We start from the raw sequence: 16,692 nt of genomic DNA, 5'->3' as shown, positions 1-16,692 counted from the left end.
GGGGGGGGGGGAACTACCTTAGTGTAATCACGCATCAAAAATAATAATCAAGAAATGTATATTTTTTGTATATTACCATATGATACACATAAAAATATACGTTCTTGATACAAACTAGTATATATATATTCTTGTATATTTAGCTAGCAAATGACTAACTTTCTACTAGTTTGAAAGTTCAAATATGAAGGACACTCCAGTATCTTTAATCCAAGAACCTCCTTGAAGCATCAGACACAGTCAATTTCATAGTCACAGAAATTTGAGTAATTACATGGTGTATTAATTTACTCTTTTGCTAGTATTAGAACCTGGCCCATTTTTTTTTTGTACTCACCATAGTACAATGTGTCCAAGCCCAAATCACCATCCCATGGGGCCAACCTTCTGGATCTATATAATTCTCAATGTAAGAATCCATGTATACTGTTGTTGAGTATGTTATAACTACATATACGTGGTAGAGATTGCCATACACTTCAATATATATAGATGTTACCAAAGATGAAATTGACGGTTCCAGTTATGTAACAATCCTTGTAGATTTGACGTTGGTTGTGGACGTAGAGTGGGTCTTGATGCGAATATATTTTGCAGCTGTTGATGACGGATTTGTCCGCAATAACACCAAGTGCCACGGTTTTGGTTCTGCCGTGTTTTGGAAATGCAGATTTTGTTTCTTGTTTCCTTTCTTTGTCAGAACATCGTAACTTGTACATAGTATACTTGTACGACTCATTAATTCTCAGATGGAGTATATTTGTGGGGCACATTCAATTCTCAGATCATGTCATATGGCGTTTTACTTTCTTTTAAATTGTAAAAAAAGTACTGCAATAATGTCCACGGTAACTCACTAAAGACTCGAAATCAATTACAGTAATGAAACCACCGACACTCGTAAAAAATAGTTTTAACTTTAATTACAATAACACCTGCCAAGTTTCTTACTAATTTGATGATCGATCGTTCACACTGGGCGGAGAGCCACAGCTCATCCGTATTATATATATTATTAGAAACAACCTTAATTAAAATGATCACCAAGCATAATAATATATATATATAAATTAAACAAGTTTGTCACAGACCTTCAGTGTAAGCGACACCAGTGGATTTTAACCATGCTGCTCCTTGAATCAGCTGACCCACAGTGAATTTTGTGGCCTCAGATATTGTTAAGGCTTTATGATAACCAGGCCAGTTTACTCTCTTACTAATTCCAGCACCAGCTCCTTTGTTCATGTACTCACCATAATACAATGTTTTCAATGCAAAATCACCGTCCCATTCTGACCAACCTGCTGGATCAATATGGTCTTCAATATTGGACTGCATGTATACTGTCCGCGAATACGCTTTCCATGGTCTGCCCAAATATGTCTTCACGGACCCTTTCACTGGTGCAAGGTCTGAGCTAGGAATAATGTCACAATTCTGGATTGAAGTTCCTGTTACTTGGTTTGGATCTTCACGACCTTGAGCCGTAACCATGTTTTTCTGTCCGCTCATGGGGCTTTCGGGCAGCGAGTTTACAGTTTTGGAATACAACTGCTGCGTTACCGAAGATGAAATCGACAGTGCCAGTGATGTAACAGTTGTTGACACCCAATTTTGACCCTTCCCAATATAAATTAATCATCGAGTTTCCTAAAATTCTAAAACGATTTGAAATAATTGGCTTTATAAGATTCAAAATAATTTTCAAGTCATTTTAAGTAGTTTTGTCATTTTTATAAATTTCAAAATAATAAATATGATATTTTATATAGTTATGTGTCTAATTAGTATATTTTATAAATATTTGAAAATCATATCAAAAGTATTTTTTATTTCTTTTTTAGCTAAGTGTTTTACTAACTTAGTTTAATTTAAATCATAATTACGATTTTGAATTAATTAGTTCATGTTTAAATTAATTATATTATTATCAAGTTAATTATTTTATTTCGTTAAGAATAAGAAGCTCGTTAATTAATTAATATTAAAATCATCTTATTTATTTATTTTATTTTTCGGCCACATTCTCCAAGTAAATCTGATTTGGTTAATCTCGTAATCCTAATCGGTTATAATTGCAATCCTTTTGGCCAAATCCTCAATTCAAAACCTAGACATTTTATTGTAATTCTAACCCTTTCCCAACTTGCATCCAATTCTTTTTAAAGACCAAAATTGGGCCATTTAATTCCAACCCAAATTATGCTCCAAATCAGCCCAACCAATTAATTCCAACCCAACCCCATCATTTTCCAGCCCATTCCCAAACCCATCCGGCCCACAATACAATACACTATCAACACCATACAACAAATAAACCCAACAGTCAGCCCACCCTACTGACCCGACCCAACCCCTTTTTCCCTTTAATTTCAATACATACAGTAGCGTACATATCCAAAAACAGAACCCCACCGCCCATACTCTTCTTCTTCCTCCAGACGCAACCCAGAAAAATCCAGCAAAATCCGAAAATCTTGTCCAACTGCTCTGCAAAATCCATACCCTGCAGACCCCCCATCACCCTCACGTCCCTTTTCCCCTTTTTTAGGGATTTTTTCAAAGCTTACCACTGTTGGATTGAAAAGGGGCGGAATGAAAATTCGAAAAAGAAAATTCGAAATTTCACGGGGGTTTCCTCCGAATTTCCGGCTATATATTGCTCTCTTATGATCACTATTGAGGGGGCGGAAAAAAAAAAAGAAAAAAAAATTCTGGAACAATTGACTTTTACGCTTGAGAAATTTTGAATGCATTTTTGATTCTAGGTTCTAAAAGGGTCTTCGGCTAAGATTGGTTTAGATTTTTCTGATTTTATTGCTCGAGGTTTGAGGTCGGTGTTGAAGTTGTTCTCAAGCTTGTTGTCCCACGTCGCTGCCCAGAAAGAGGTAAACCTCTGTTTCGTTTGACATTTAGTTGATATGCCTACTGTTTCTGCTCCTCTCAATTACGCCTTGGCGTTTTTCATGTCATAATTGGATAAATTTGATGACCGTTTTAGCTAACTTCTCTGTTCACGTCGGAGTCTCGTCTACTATTCCATAGAAATATGTCTGATTAGCTATTAGTATTATCTTCATAGTCTTAAGTGTTGAATCTACTTAGTATACTTAGTTTGTCTCCCTGTTTGTCATCTGACTGTTAGTAAGAATTATTGCTTGTTTAGGTGTTTATCGATATTCATGCTTATTGTTGCAAATGATAATCTTACAGCTTCTTGTTTGGTGCTATTGACATCCCTCAAAGCATGTTATTAGCTCGGTTTCTCTGTTAAAAATTGGTGTTGCCATGCCTATTTCATCCGTTGGCATTCTCTTTGGTTCTACTGTTCATGTTCTTTGGTTAAAATACTTCCTCGAATCTCAATCTGTTGCGTTTTCTTGCCTTGGCACCGCTCCAAGCTTGTTCTAGTGATGGTTTGCTTTTGGGAAAATTGTATGATCACTTGGCTTTCCTTATTGATCAAATCTTGTGTTTAGTATGGATGATAGGTGTTTAATTGTATTGTTAGCATCCTAACTTTAACTTTGTCCTACTTGGGAATTTAAGCATGTTGGATTTTGCTTAAAATTTTTACTAAATCTCATTATAATTCTATTGTTTTGATGCGTGTCGTTAGAAATATTTGGTCTAGTGGTCGTTTTCTTGCTCATTCATGTACGTCATTACTTGAATCTCTTGTTCTAAAAGATGTTAAGAGTTCCTTGCTAGAGTTTAATGATGCTTTAAAAATGGGGTCCTAAGGAGTTAGGTGTTGATATTTTGATGTTCATTATTTGGAAATGTTGTCCAGTATCTATTGTAATGACCAACATTGTGCAAAATTACAAATTCCTTAGTTAAAAGTGGTCTTTCTTCATTGTGTTTAGCATCTGTTTTGGGCCTACTTCATTAATCAACCAACTAATGGCCTAAAAACAAAATAATTGTTTCCTGGTTCAAATAGCTTCATTTTTCTTACTTGACTGATGTACCTATCAGTTGTTTCCTCGCTTTCCTCCATCATATGCTAATATGTTATTTTCTTTGTTTGGCATGAACCCCCCATGAGTCGAATATGAATTCTTGTCTCCTAATCTCTTGCATCCTTAAGACGAGCCATGAAGGCTCGATTTTTTCTTCATCGAGTCAGCCTCCATTTTACTTGAATGTCGGGAGAGCCACACAAGGCTGGAATTTGAACTTCCAAGCTCTGAAAAGGGTCGAAAACAAGCTGTTATACATGCTGTATACACCGTATACAGACGGAAAATACAATATACAGGTCAAAAACGCAGGGACACAGGGCTGATGCAAAATACATGTATTCGGAAGCAAGAAATACATGAAAAGAGCCTATACACACGCTGATATACACTGATATACATCGGCTGTATACCAAAAACGGAATTGGTTTAAAGGCCAAAATACCAACGAAATTGGCCCAAAAGGGGGCCCAAATTCAAATTTCTCCTTTACTCGCTAATTATTTAATTGTGATTATTTATTGTTTGTTGTTTAACTCTAACTTTATAATCGCAAATCAACTTAGTTGAATCCTCCAAAAGACGAGCTATTTCTCTGTGTTGTTTTGTTTCTAACAAATTTCATTTTATCAATTTTTGTATTGTCATTTATGATCTTTAGTCAAAACATTCTTTTTTCTTTTATTAGTTTAAAATAGTTTTTCTCATAAACCAAAAATGACTCAAATAAAAACCAACTCATTTAGTTTCGTTAAAATTCTAAGTACGTGTCTCTAATTCAATTGTTCCAATCAAGGTCCCATTTTCTTAAAAAATAAAATTGCTATTTGTTTAACTATTTTCTCAAAACTAATCTAATAATGTTAATTATTATTATAAAATACTTATTTAGTCATTTTCTCAAGAAGGTTAGCCAAAACTTTTATTCTTCAATTAATTTAAAAATGATTTTCATGCTTTAATGTATTAATTAGGTTTAAGTTATTTTAAAATGAATTATATAAATTTTTAATTAACCTAGGTTTTAATTAATATTTCTAACCCATTTTATCTTTTCAAGTCAAATAATTCATTTTGAATCATTTTCTCCAAAAAATCAAAATAAAATGTGTCATTTAATTATTTTTTTTCAAAGTTAATCAAATATTGTAAGTCATTATTTTATGTTAAATCATTATTTTCCTAAAAATAGTCAAATATATTTTAGTCAAGTCGCAGGTCAACCGCATGTTAGCGGACACTTCGAATGCTTAAACCCTTCTCGAAGTGTAAATTGAACCCCGAACCTTCTTTGGTATTTTTCAAATGATTTTTTCTGTTTAAATCTTTGAAAATTATAAGTTTTCTTAATTTCTTTAAAAAAATTAAGTGGCGACTCTTTCTAAGTATTTCTCAAATTGATTTATACTTAGAACATTTCAAAAAAAGTGATTTTTCTAAAGATAGGAAAATTACGACACAACAACAGTCTCTGTAGAATTGACGGAGAGTGTGGGTATAGAGAGTGTCTTGGAATGCATCCATTTTGCAGCGGTTGATCACTGACTGATCTGCTCCAACATGAAGGGCCACTGCTTGGTGCTTTTGTGGCCCTGCTGTGTTTTGGAATTGTACATCTTGAGCTATGAATCCATCCCCAACAGCAGCTGCATTAAAAATAAATTAGACAACCAAAGTAATAAACAAGTTCATCTTCCAATAGATATTGTTACGTTCCACTAATATATATGTTCTGTTCTAGTTGAATAATACTTATATATGTAATTTAGGTCTAATATTTTCGGCAAAAAACATTTAAAGAGTGCATAAATGATAGTGAGAATTAAAGAAGATTTTTTACCAACAGTTGCAGAGTTGAAAGTTGTTGCACCATCCACAACATTCAAGTTGCCAGTAATAATAGTAGCATCCATGCCATCACCCACAAGCATTATATTCTTCTTAGTTTTCCCAATCTCCACATTTCTTTATAAATTCCTTTTTTCACATAAATAACAAATCTAGTCTTACTATTATCTGGAGCAGACGCAACTGCTTCTTTTACGGTCTTATATTTTCCACTACCATCTTTAGCCACTACAACATTGGCTGCTATAGCATTAGCAGAAAGTTGCAAAAGCTTTCTATCATTAGCACTAACCCATGAGGGCAATCCATCACTAACTGTTGGTGGTAAATTATTATTATTATTACTACTCTTTGGTGGTGCAATTGCAACCATCAAGGCCAAGGAAGTCCTTGCTCTTGCTACCAAATCATTCAACATAGGCTCCATAATAGACCGGGCCTGGCCATTTAGCCCATCTATGCAAGTAACATGGTTGGTGAGAATGCTACTTAGCCATGAATGAACATCAAAATGGGCTTGGGCCGATAGGTTCCCAAGTCCCATCATGGAGTCCATCAATCTATCCCTTGACAAATCCATCAACTCTAGACAATCTGCTAGAGCTGATTGTTCCTGACCATTATTGATACGACCATTCACATTGCTTGCCAAATGGATCGTCTCGTGGATTTTTAAGGACGATTTATGCAAAACCATCTGTAACAAATCAACTGTTTTTGTATCCATCACAACACCAGCAGGTGCAACCTCAGTCACCATGGACAAGCAAGATGGCTGATCATGGGCCGTATCACAAACACGGGTGGTTGTCAAGGAAATTGATGGGTTATTTCCATTGATTGAAATGAATCCAACTGATCCCACAATAACAGCTAAAGAGAGAAGCACATAGAGAGCTTTAGTAAAAGAGGAGGATTTTGTTTTGGGAGAATCTAACAATGGTTGAGAGGAATAATTTGTAGCCATGACTTAATTAGTACCAAAGTGGAATGAGCTTGAGTTTTGCTGTGAATATTGTTATTGCTAGTGTTCTTAAATAGACTAAAATATACCACCACTAATGTCAATATTCATGATTGTTTCTTGTTTGCAACTTGCAAGGAAAAAAAGTATACAATAAAGTAGCTAGCTAGAATTTAATAAAACTATTACTACTTTGAATTATTTACAAGGTGGGGAAGGGATTCACGATAATAACAATAATTCCTTCTTTTTTATTTATTTAATATTGCACAAATAAGTGATTTTATTGGTAAATATTTTTCACCAACACTAGTATGTGCTTGGTGAATCTGTAGCAAGTGAAATTTAATTTTTCCTCAAGGTTCATGAGTGATCTAGATAGGAAAACTTTGTCATAACCTGAATATATAATCACTACATTAACAAATAACGGCTTCAGTGGCAATGACATATATAATTATTGTTGTATTATATATATTTAATGTCAATACGCCGCTAAAGGTTTTAATGACTGCGAATGTGATAATATCATTAACTCACGATAAATATTTATACGGTACGGTAAAAGGTACTAATTTATTGCTAGTAAGAGTCTGTTTAGTTGTAGTGAATTAATCTAATTTATATATGATCAATACCAATTATGAGAGTGAACTTAAACAAGCACCTTCCAGATATCTCTTCTGTTTGTGTTTATCTGAATTCATGTGATCCATTTACTAAATTTTATTCTTATCTATTGCAAATTGCAAAGTGATCTAACTATACCTTCACGTGAGATGCAAGGTTGATTGCTTATTAAAAAAACAATTAATTGTCACCTTCGAGTAATTAAAATTAAAATGTTCTACCTACTTTGCAAATCAAATTTGATTTGATGGGTTTAATACGAATCAACTTATGTTAAACTAATCCATTTTATATATGTATGATGAAACATCACCTTGCTATTTTTTATAACTACTTAACTAGTAAATATCGATGAACTTTTAATCGGTAAAATTCTATTTAAATGCCTGTTCGCCACGAGACTTGGAACTATGAAAAAATAGTACTCTATCCATCAACTTTGTTTGATAATATTTTTTTACTTGGGCACAAATTTAAGATTATTTTTTTTTTATAAAAAAAAGTGTGGTCTAAAACAATTTTTTTATATATGTGTGTGAATATAAATTATTGAAAGGAAAATAAAAAATTTAGAGTTAAGTTATTAGTAATAATCCTCGTAACTTTTATATACACGTGAGAGAATCCAAAATCACACTGCCCTGTATGAACAAACAAACTTTGCACAACTAAACTTACGTAGAAAACATTCCAATGGATCTCATTTGCCTTTAAAACATTGAAAAGTCAATTGAAACAGTAATGGATCCATCTTTAGGTTATTAATCCTATAATATAATCGGAGAGCATTATAGTTGAGGCAGTAAAGTCGCCGAACTAGTCTCTAATAATTAAAGCTCTAATTCACCATCTTATTAGCCATGCATCTATATTATATATAATAAAATCCACTTATATTTTTAAATAGTTTTGTATTTAATTACTACTAATTAAAAGTTTACTATCATATATTAAGGAAGATACACCTAATATATGTATTTTTGCTATAAAATACATAAAAATAGGGAGAGACGAGCGAAATGTGGAGGCATATAGGAGACAGGGGCGAGATGGAGAGCGAGACAGGCATACACACTAGGGGTGTGTTTGGTATGAATTTTCAAATTTTCTCATAGTTGGTTGGGTTAAATGACGTCCCTTCAAAACTTAAGCAAAACATTTTCCAAAACTCTCTTTCAACTTCAAATTACAATTACTTTTTTGTTGAAAAAATAAATTTATTTTGTCCCTACCCTCAAATCCAGCCCCAACCACCCCCACCCCCACCCCCAAAAATAATAATTTTAAAGCTTGTTTTTAAATTTAAATTTAAATCAATTTATCAAAGTGGATTCACATGTATCTAGTATCAGAGATTGGTGAGTGAGATGAGAGGAGGCGAATGAGATTTGTCTATGTATATCAGATACATGTGAATCCACTTTGATACAGTGTATCTAGAATAAATTATACCTAATTTTGACTTCATATATTCCTAAATACATATATCTAGACGCATCAAAATTTGATAAAATTCGTAATATTACAAAATAAAATATATCTAAATAATTTGATCCTAACTAATGAGATTTTGGGTAAGTTTCTAATTATGAAACTTATTAATCTGTATAGTGTGACCATGATCATCTGATGAAAGTACTGGCCTTCTCTTGAAACAAATAGCAATTAGAAATAAAATTGTATCACCTTGGTAGAATGATAAATATTATCTTGACGAGAGGGAGTTGCTCGGATGGTAAACACCCCTCACTTCCAACCCAAAGGTTGCGAGTTCGAGTCACCAAGGAAGGAAAAGGGGTGGGAGCTCCTAGGGAGGGTAAAAAAAAAGTATTCCTTTTATTTTTAATCAAGAGGTCTTGGATTTGAACTTTTTAGGTATGGAGTCGCTTTTGTTAGGGAGTCCTTCACTAAAAAATTTCGATGCAAATAAAATTTAATCGATCTCCATATAGATACAAACACCGAATGAAAAAAAAAAAAACTCTCACTCGACAGACTACTTAACATTTACCAATTTTATAAGTAACATCCACTTGGATAATCATGTTATGGATATTATTATGGGAAAATTGTACATAATGGCAAACTATTAATTCAAATTAAATGGTATAATCACACTTTGATTTAATTGTGTCCTGTAGCAAACTGTTTGCCAGCGCCTCTCTCCCTCAAACTCTCGCTCACCACTCTCATCTCTCGCTCACTCTCTCTGTGCTCGCCTCTCTCTCTCTTTATACACAGAAGTGTATAAATTGCGTTTCTGTTTGTATAAAGCAAGAGAAAATTGTATATACACATGCAAATACATATATATTCGTCCTATACACTTATAATTATACAATAAAAATATTCCCCTGCCCAGTTCTCTTTTGCATTTCTCTTTTTCTCGTTTTATACAACAGAATTGTATAAATTGCGTTTCTGTTTGTATAAAGCGAGAGAAAATTGTATATACACATGCAAATACATATATATTCGTCCTATACACTTATAATTATACAATAAAAATATTCCCCTGCCCAGTTCTCTTTTGCATTTCTCTTTTTCTCGTTTTATACAACAGAATTGTATAAATTGCGTTTCTGTTTGTATAAAGCAAGAGAAAATTGTATATACACATGCAAATACATATATATTCGTCCTATACACTTATAATTATACAATAAAAATATTCCCCTGCCCAGTTCTCTTTTGCATTTCTCTTTTTCTCGTTTTATACAACAGAATTGTATAAATTGCGATTCTGTTTGTATAAAGCGCGAGAAAATTGTATATACACATGCAAATACATATATATTCGTCCTATACACTTATAATTATACAATAAAAATATTCCCCTGCCCAGTTTTATGCTTGTATAATGTATAATTTATGTTTGTCAACGATTTATACAAACGAGAGGCTAACAACAATTTATACAAATGGCCTGCCAGCGAAATTATACAATTCTGAAGAGGAGCCAACGAATTATACAATTGCTTTTTTTTGTATATATGTATAGCGAATTATACATATATATGTTTGCTATGGAGCGCAATTATGCAAACTTTGCTATAGCATACAAATATGATTTTTTTGTTTGCTGAAAGTTTCTCTATTATTATTATTATTCTAAATAATTATTAAACCTGCTGATAAAGTCCAAAACCATGGGCTGTTTAAGCATTATTATTCTCTGTTTTGAAAAAGCATATTGTGTTATTGACATTATTTAAATAGTAATATATGAACATGCAGTTACATTCATGACTTTCTCTTTATAGTGTCGGTCTTCGGAGTTTTAGTTAGCTTTCAGTTTCCTTCACAATCTTTGTGAAAAGAGGAGAGCTTCCAATACTGTCAATGTTAAAACAATTTTTTCTTTTTCATATTACTATGTCTCTAGAGTCACTAGATTTATATTAGGTAACTCACAAACCCAATCACTTATTATCATTACATATGAATTTAATATTAAGATCTATCATGTAGAAGCACTTATATATATTTCATTAAGGGTAAATGATATATTTTGAAGTTAATAAATTATTTTTTAATTATAATAAGATGACATTTTTTGGGATAGATTAAAAGAGAAAGAATGACACATGAAATGGAATGAAGGAAGTATAATTTTACTAGTAAGAATTGAAATATGAATCGACCTTATTTATGTTTTTATGAAATAGAAAGTTATGTTGTGTTTTTTTATAAGCCTTCGACTTTTCCAACTAATATTTCTCTTTAGACGGAGGAAGTAATATTTTACACTAATTTCACAGGTTGTCACTATGCAACTCCATAATCTTAATTCTTTTCCTCTTGCTGATGCATTGATAAGGTTGGTAGGTAAGTAAATGAATGAATATATATAATTAACCGGGCAATCTCAAAGTCCCCACGTGATTGTTGTTTTTTATAATATATCTAAGTGGAAGTCATTGTTGTGATGTTTATTGGATAGCGAATCATCTTGTCGTTTAATTTAGGTCACTTTATAGTACGTGATAGATGGAAGCAGTGGCGGAGCCGTACTTGGGGCTGTCGATCGACACCCTTCGTCACAAAATTATAATGTGTAGTTAGAGTAAAGTATTTTTTATGTATATATATTGCATATTGGCATTCCTTGACTTCTAAGCGACTTTTCTTCTTTATATTTTGACACTCCTTAGTCGAAGTTCTGGTTCCGCCACCGAATAAAAGTGAACTTTCAAATAAGATTAACTTCAGTAGATTAGCTAAATTACTAAATTAAAAAAAAAACTTACGTGTAATTGGAGTTTAATCATTTTATTCCATTTTATTAAACTGATTAATGATCAGTCAATTATTAATTCAGTTTATTTTGATGACACCCTAACACCAATTAAAGTTCACTCTTCCCTCTAAGAAAAAAAAAATACTCCCATCATATTTCCTCGTACTACTTTTCAAATTTGAAACTAATCGCCTAAATTAAATCCTCTGTTCGATACAAATTAAGTCTCTATTTAAGCAAAATATTCTTTTGGAAAAGCATGCTTTTTTTTTTTATTCAAATAGAAATTTTATAAATACTTAATATGCATCCATACAAGACCGGTGACTCAAAATACTACCAGTTCCTGACTTGCTAGCTACAGAGTTAACAAAAATACTATCAGATATACTAATAAATAATGCAACATGAATTACTTTAGATTATTCCATTTTTTAAATAAAAAAAAAACATGCATGAGTGGTTGTTTTAGTGCCCAACAACCCATTTAAGTGATCATGAAAACCAATATTTTAAATTGGTTTGACACTATTTAGGAACAAGTTGATGCTTGTGGTTAACAATGTAAATTATTTTTATACTATACGATATTAAATATGACAATATAAAAAATAAAGTATTAATTACTATAAACACTTTCTGACAAGCATTTGTCGCAATAATTAGTGTAAATAAAAAAAATCCTATCACACAAGAACACAACCCAACCAATTTCAAATAAAACAATTTTTTTTTTATCGAATTCGGGCTAGTTGGTATAAGACATTGGTGGAATGTGTTTTAATTTGTATACCCGCATTATATATCTATTCAATACAAAAAAAAAAAAAAAAAAAAAACCTATTCCAATTCTAACATGTGTTAGTTTTGTGAAAAGAAAAACATGAACCAAAAATTGTATTAGTTGCTATATTTTATGTGTAAAGAGGAAAAGCAAACCAAACAATACTGCATAACATATGCTAGATTTTACGGAGAGATTATCTTTTTCTTATTTTTTAACCAAACAATGTATAAAAGTTATAATATATGAATAATTTTTTTTCTATACTATTGTATTTTTGAAATATGAATTTGATTACAGTAAAACCTCACTAAATTAATATAGGTTGGACCATGAAATATTATTATTTTATAAAGATATTATTTAATCGAGAAATTTATATTTAATTATTTATTAAAAGAGTGCTTTGAGATTCATGTTCAGAGGTCCAGAGTTTCGAAGAAATTGTAGATATCATCGGAAAAATCAATATTAATGATGAAGTTGAAGATAATACAATACCTTTGGAATCACTTACGTGCAAGGAAACACTTATCACATCTTGAACTCTTCATAATTTTATGGTGTAGATCGAAAAGACAACATCAGAACTTTAGGATACAATAAAAAAAAAAAGTTCACTTGTTTCACTTTAGGGTACAAATACATTAATCGATAGTAGATGGTTACTCCCCACTTTGTATAGTACAGTTAGTTTCACTTATTTTTTTGTTGTTGATGATCATCTCCTTCTTCTCTCAATCGGTACTTGTTGTGGTCACGAAGAGGCACAAAAATATTTAACATGTTGATGGAAAGTGGTTCTGACCAGTGTGTTTTAGTAAGTAGCTATGGATCTAGTACAGGAAGCAGGTAAACTAACTCTCGTTTATTACACTCTTTCTTATAGCTGTTTGGCCTAATATAGTAACCAACATCATCATATCATTCATATTCATATTTCCATATCAAAGAAGAAAATGAATAGATCATGATTTCAAGATTCTTTATTTCTAAAAATTAAAATTTAAAATTATTGTCTTTTCATTTTCTCACATTGAACATTGGACAATATTAGATAAATCATAGTAGAAAATTGTAGTGTTCAATTGTTGATTTCAAAGACGGGCTCTTCTTTTATTTGATTCCATCTTCATTTATAATATCAGATGTAATTATATTATCAAATTTTATTCTAATTTATTGCAAATTGCAAGGTGATCCAACCAGATCTTCACGTGAGAAGCAAGGTTGACTGCTTATAAAAAAAAAAAACAATTAATTGTCACCTTCATTTTTTTAATTTTTATTTTATTTTCACCTTCTAGTTATTCAAATTAAAATGCTCTACCTACTTTGCGGATCAAATTTGATTTGACAGGTGTTGTGGCATTTTAATATTATTATATCTTTTAATATTATTATACTTTGCAAATGCCATTTGCTTTTTGCCTATTAACACATTAGTTGCGTTACTACCGTTTGGCAGTTGATGACATTTGATGTCATCTTTATTATCATGTGTCAAACGTATAGTGAATGTGTAATGGTACTTGTCCGTTGGGTTTCTTGGCAGAATGAGTAGTGGTCAACTATGACCATTACTTCTCCATTATCTCACTCTTTATTCCTCCATTATTCTTTGTAACATATGTAACCTCTAGGTCATTTCTTTTTGTGGAGCTTTGGACTCAACTCTTGTCCAGAGTTGTTGAGTTATACTTTGTGAAGGTTGTTGTATCCTGGAGGGGACAAGTCAAGAGGACTACTGTTGGACCGGTGAAAACATTTGCTGCAGTGGGCTTGAATCTCCTTAAAGAGAGCGAGATATCCGCGCCTCAGCCTGAAGAGATTTATTTTCTTCATTTTATTTTCAATTGTAATTTTGTATTTTTGTTATCTTGTAAGTTTTCACTAACAATTTTAAGGAGATTCAGCATGGCTACAATTGAAAAAACCGCGGATTTCAAGATGGGAGACCTTAACAAGTCATTTCGGTTCAATGGTAACCATTTTAAGAGATGGACGGGTGAAGTACTTTTCTACTTGAGTCTTCTCAATGTTTCTTATGTGTTAACTGAGAAGAATCCTAATAAAGTAGATATCACCTCTATGAATGATGATGAAACTATTTCTCATCTAGAGAAAGTGGAAAAGTACGAAGGTGATTCCTATAAGTGTCGCTATTATATTCTTAATTGTCTATCTGATAATTTTTATAATTATTATGATAGAACTTACTCTAGTGCAAATAAAATTCGGAAAGCATTGCAGAGTAAGTATGATACCGAAGAGGCTGGAGCGAAAAAATATGCGGCTAGTAGATTTTTTCGTTTTCTAAATGGTGGACAACAAATCAGTGGCAGACCAAGCTCAAGACTTTATAATGATTGTTGGAGAGCTTATGTCCGAGGAGGTTAAAATTGGAGATAACCTTATTGTTTGTGGCATAGTGGATAAACTTCCACCTTTTTGGAAGGAATTTCAAAAAACTATGCGCCACAAACAAAAGGAAACCTCTCTTGAAACCTTGATAATGAAAATCCGCATGGAAGAAGAGGCAAGGGGCCAAGATGCACTTTTACAAACAGAAGAGAACAACATCACAACGAAGGTAAATTTAATTACTTCAAATAATGCTACTCCCGAATCTCACAAAAATACTTCTTTGAAGCCTAAGAAGAAAAAATTCAAGAAAAATAATGGTAGACCTCCCAAGAAAAATAATGGTGAAAATAACCAAACACAAAATCAACAAGTTCAAGACAAGGGACCATGCTTTGTTTGTGGCAAGAGTGGGCATATTGCTCGATTTTGCAGATTCCGGAAAGGTGGGTCCTAACCCTCAGGCAAACGTTACCGAAGAACCTTTGTGGCGGTGATTACCGACATAAACATGGTTGAAAATGTTGATTGATGGTGGGCTGATTCTGGTGCTAACTGTCATGTTTGTTATGACAAAGACTGGTTTAAGAAATATACTCATTTTGAGGAGCCCAAAACCATCATGATTGGTGATGCTCACACTACTCAAGTGCTTGGAAAGGGAGATGTCGAATTGTGCTTTACTTCTGGAAGGGTATTAACTTTGAAAGATGTACTTTATACTCCTTCTGTGAGGAAAATTTGATGTCTAGTTTTCTTCTTAATAAAGCAGGCTTTAAACAGATTATTGACTCTGATCAATATGTAACAGTGAAGAAGGGCATTTTTGTAGGGAAGGGGTATGCTTGTGACGGGATGTTTAAACTGAATGTTGAAATGAATAAAGTTTCTACTTCTGTATATATGTTTTCTTCTACCAATTTTTGGTCATGCTCGTTTGTGTCATATTAATGATCGTTATGTTGGAATCATGAGTAGTTTAGGATTAATTTCAATGATTAAAAAGAATTTTGAAAAGTGTGAGGCTTGTAGTAAAGCCAAAATCACTAAAAGGCCTCATTTTCAAGTTGAAAGAAAATTGATTTGTTAGAATTAGTTCATACTAATATTTGTGAACTTGGTGGAATTTTAACTCGTGGAGGTAATAGATATTTTATCACTTTCATTGATTATTTTTGTAAGTTTACATATGTTTTCTTGATGAAAAATAAAAGTGATACTTTTGAAAATTTCAAAACTTATCTCCATGAGGTTGAAAATCAGTTTGGAAGAAAAATAAAAAGAATTAGAAGTGATAGAGGCCGTGAATATGAGTCAAATGAGTTTAATTCTTTTGTTAGATCATTGGGAATAATTCATGAAACTACTCCTCCTTACTCTCATTCATCTAAAGGAGTAGCGGAAAGGAAAAATAGAACTTTGGTTGAATTGACTAATGCCATGCTTATTGAGTCACATGCACCTTTAAATTTTTGGGGTGAAGCTATTTCCACTTCTTGTTATGTGTTGAATCGTGTGCCTCATAAAAAGTCAAAATTGACACCTTTTGAATTGTGGAAAGGTTACAAGCCAAGTTTGGGATATCTAAGACTTTGGGGTTGTCTAGCCTTTGTGAGGCTAATGGATCCCAAGATTACAAAATTGGGTAAGAAAGTTACTACTTGTGCTTTTCTTGGTTATGCTTCAAATAGTACAGCCTATAGATTTTTTAATCTTGAAGATAAAATTGTGATAGAATCGGGTGATGCTATTTTTCATGAGAATAAATTTCCTTTTGATTCTAAAAATAGTGGGGGTCAAAGGATTGAACAAAATATTTTGTCACTACCTAGTTCTTCTACTTCTACTTTGAAAAATAAAGAAGTTAATGATTTTGAGTTAAGAAGAAGTAAAAGAG

At 32.3% G+C, this 16,692-nt stretch overlaps 1 pseudogene across 1 annotated transcript; it reads right to left on the bottom strand.

The window, feature by feature from the left end:
* Window positions 1-918: 918 nt before the first annotated feature.
* On the bottom strand, window positions 919-6,821 carry LOC102586154 (pectinesterase-like; annotated as a pseudogene). Its single transcript, XR_001473527.1, has 3 exons — window positions 5,806-6,821; window positions 5,434-5,611; window positions 919-1,598 (listed from the first exon to the last, which is right to left on the bottom strand). The product of XR_001473527.1 is annotated as a pectinesterase-like (transcript).
* Between the last annotated feature and the right edge of the window lie 9,871 nt (window positions 6,822-16,692).

Source organism: Solanum tuberosum, unplaced genomic scaffold (assembly GCF_000226075.1).
Source record: "Solanum tuberosum cultivar DM 1-3 516 R44 unplaced genomic scaffold, SolTub_3.0 scf00099, whole genome shotgun sequence".
Classification (NCBI taxonomy): domain Eukaryota; kingdom Viridiplantae; phylum Streptophyta; class Magnoliopsida; order Solanales; family Solanaceae; genus Solanum; species Solanum tuberosum.
This window is presented reverse-complemented; position numbering and strand designations above follow the sequence as displayed.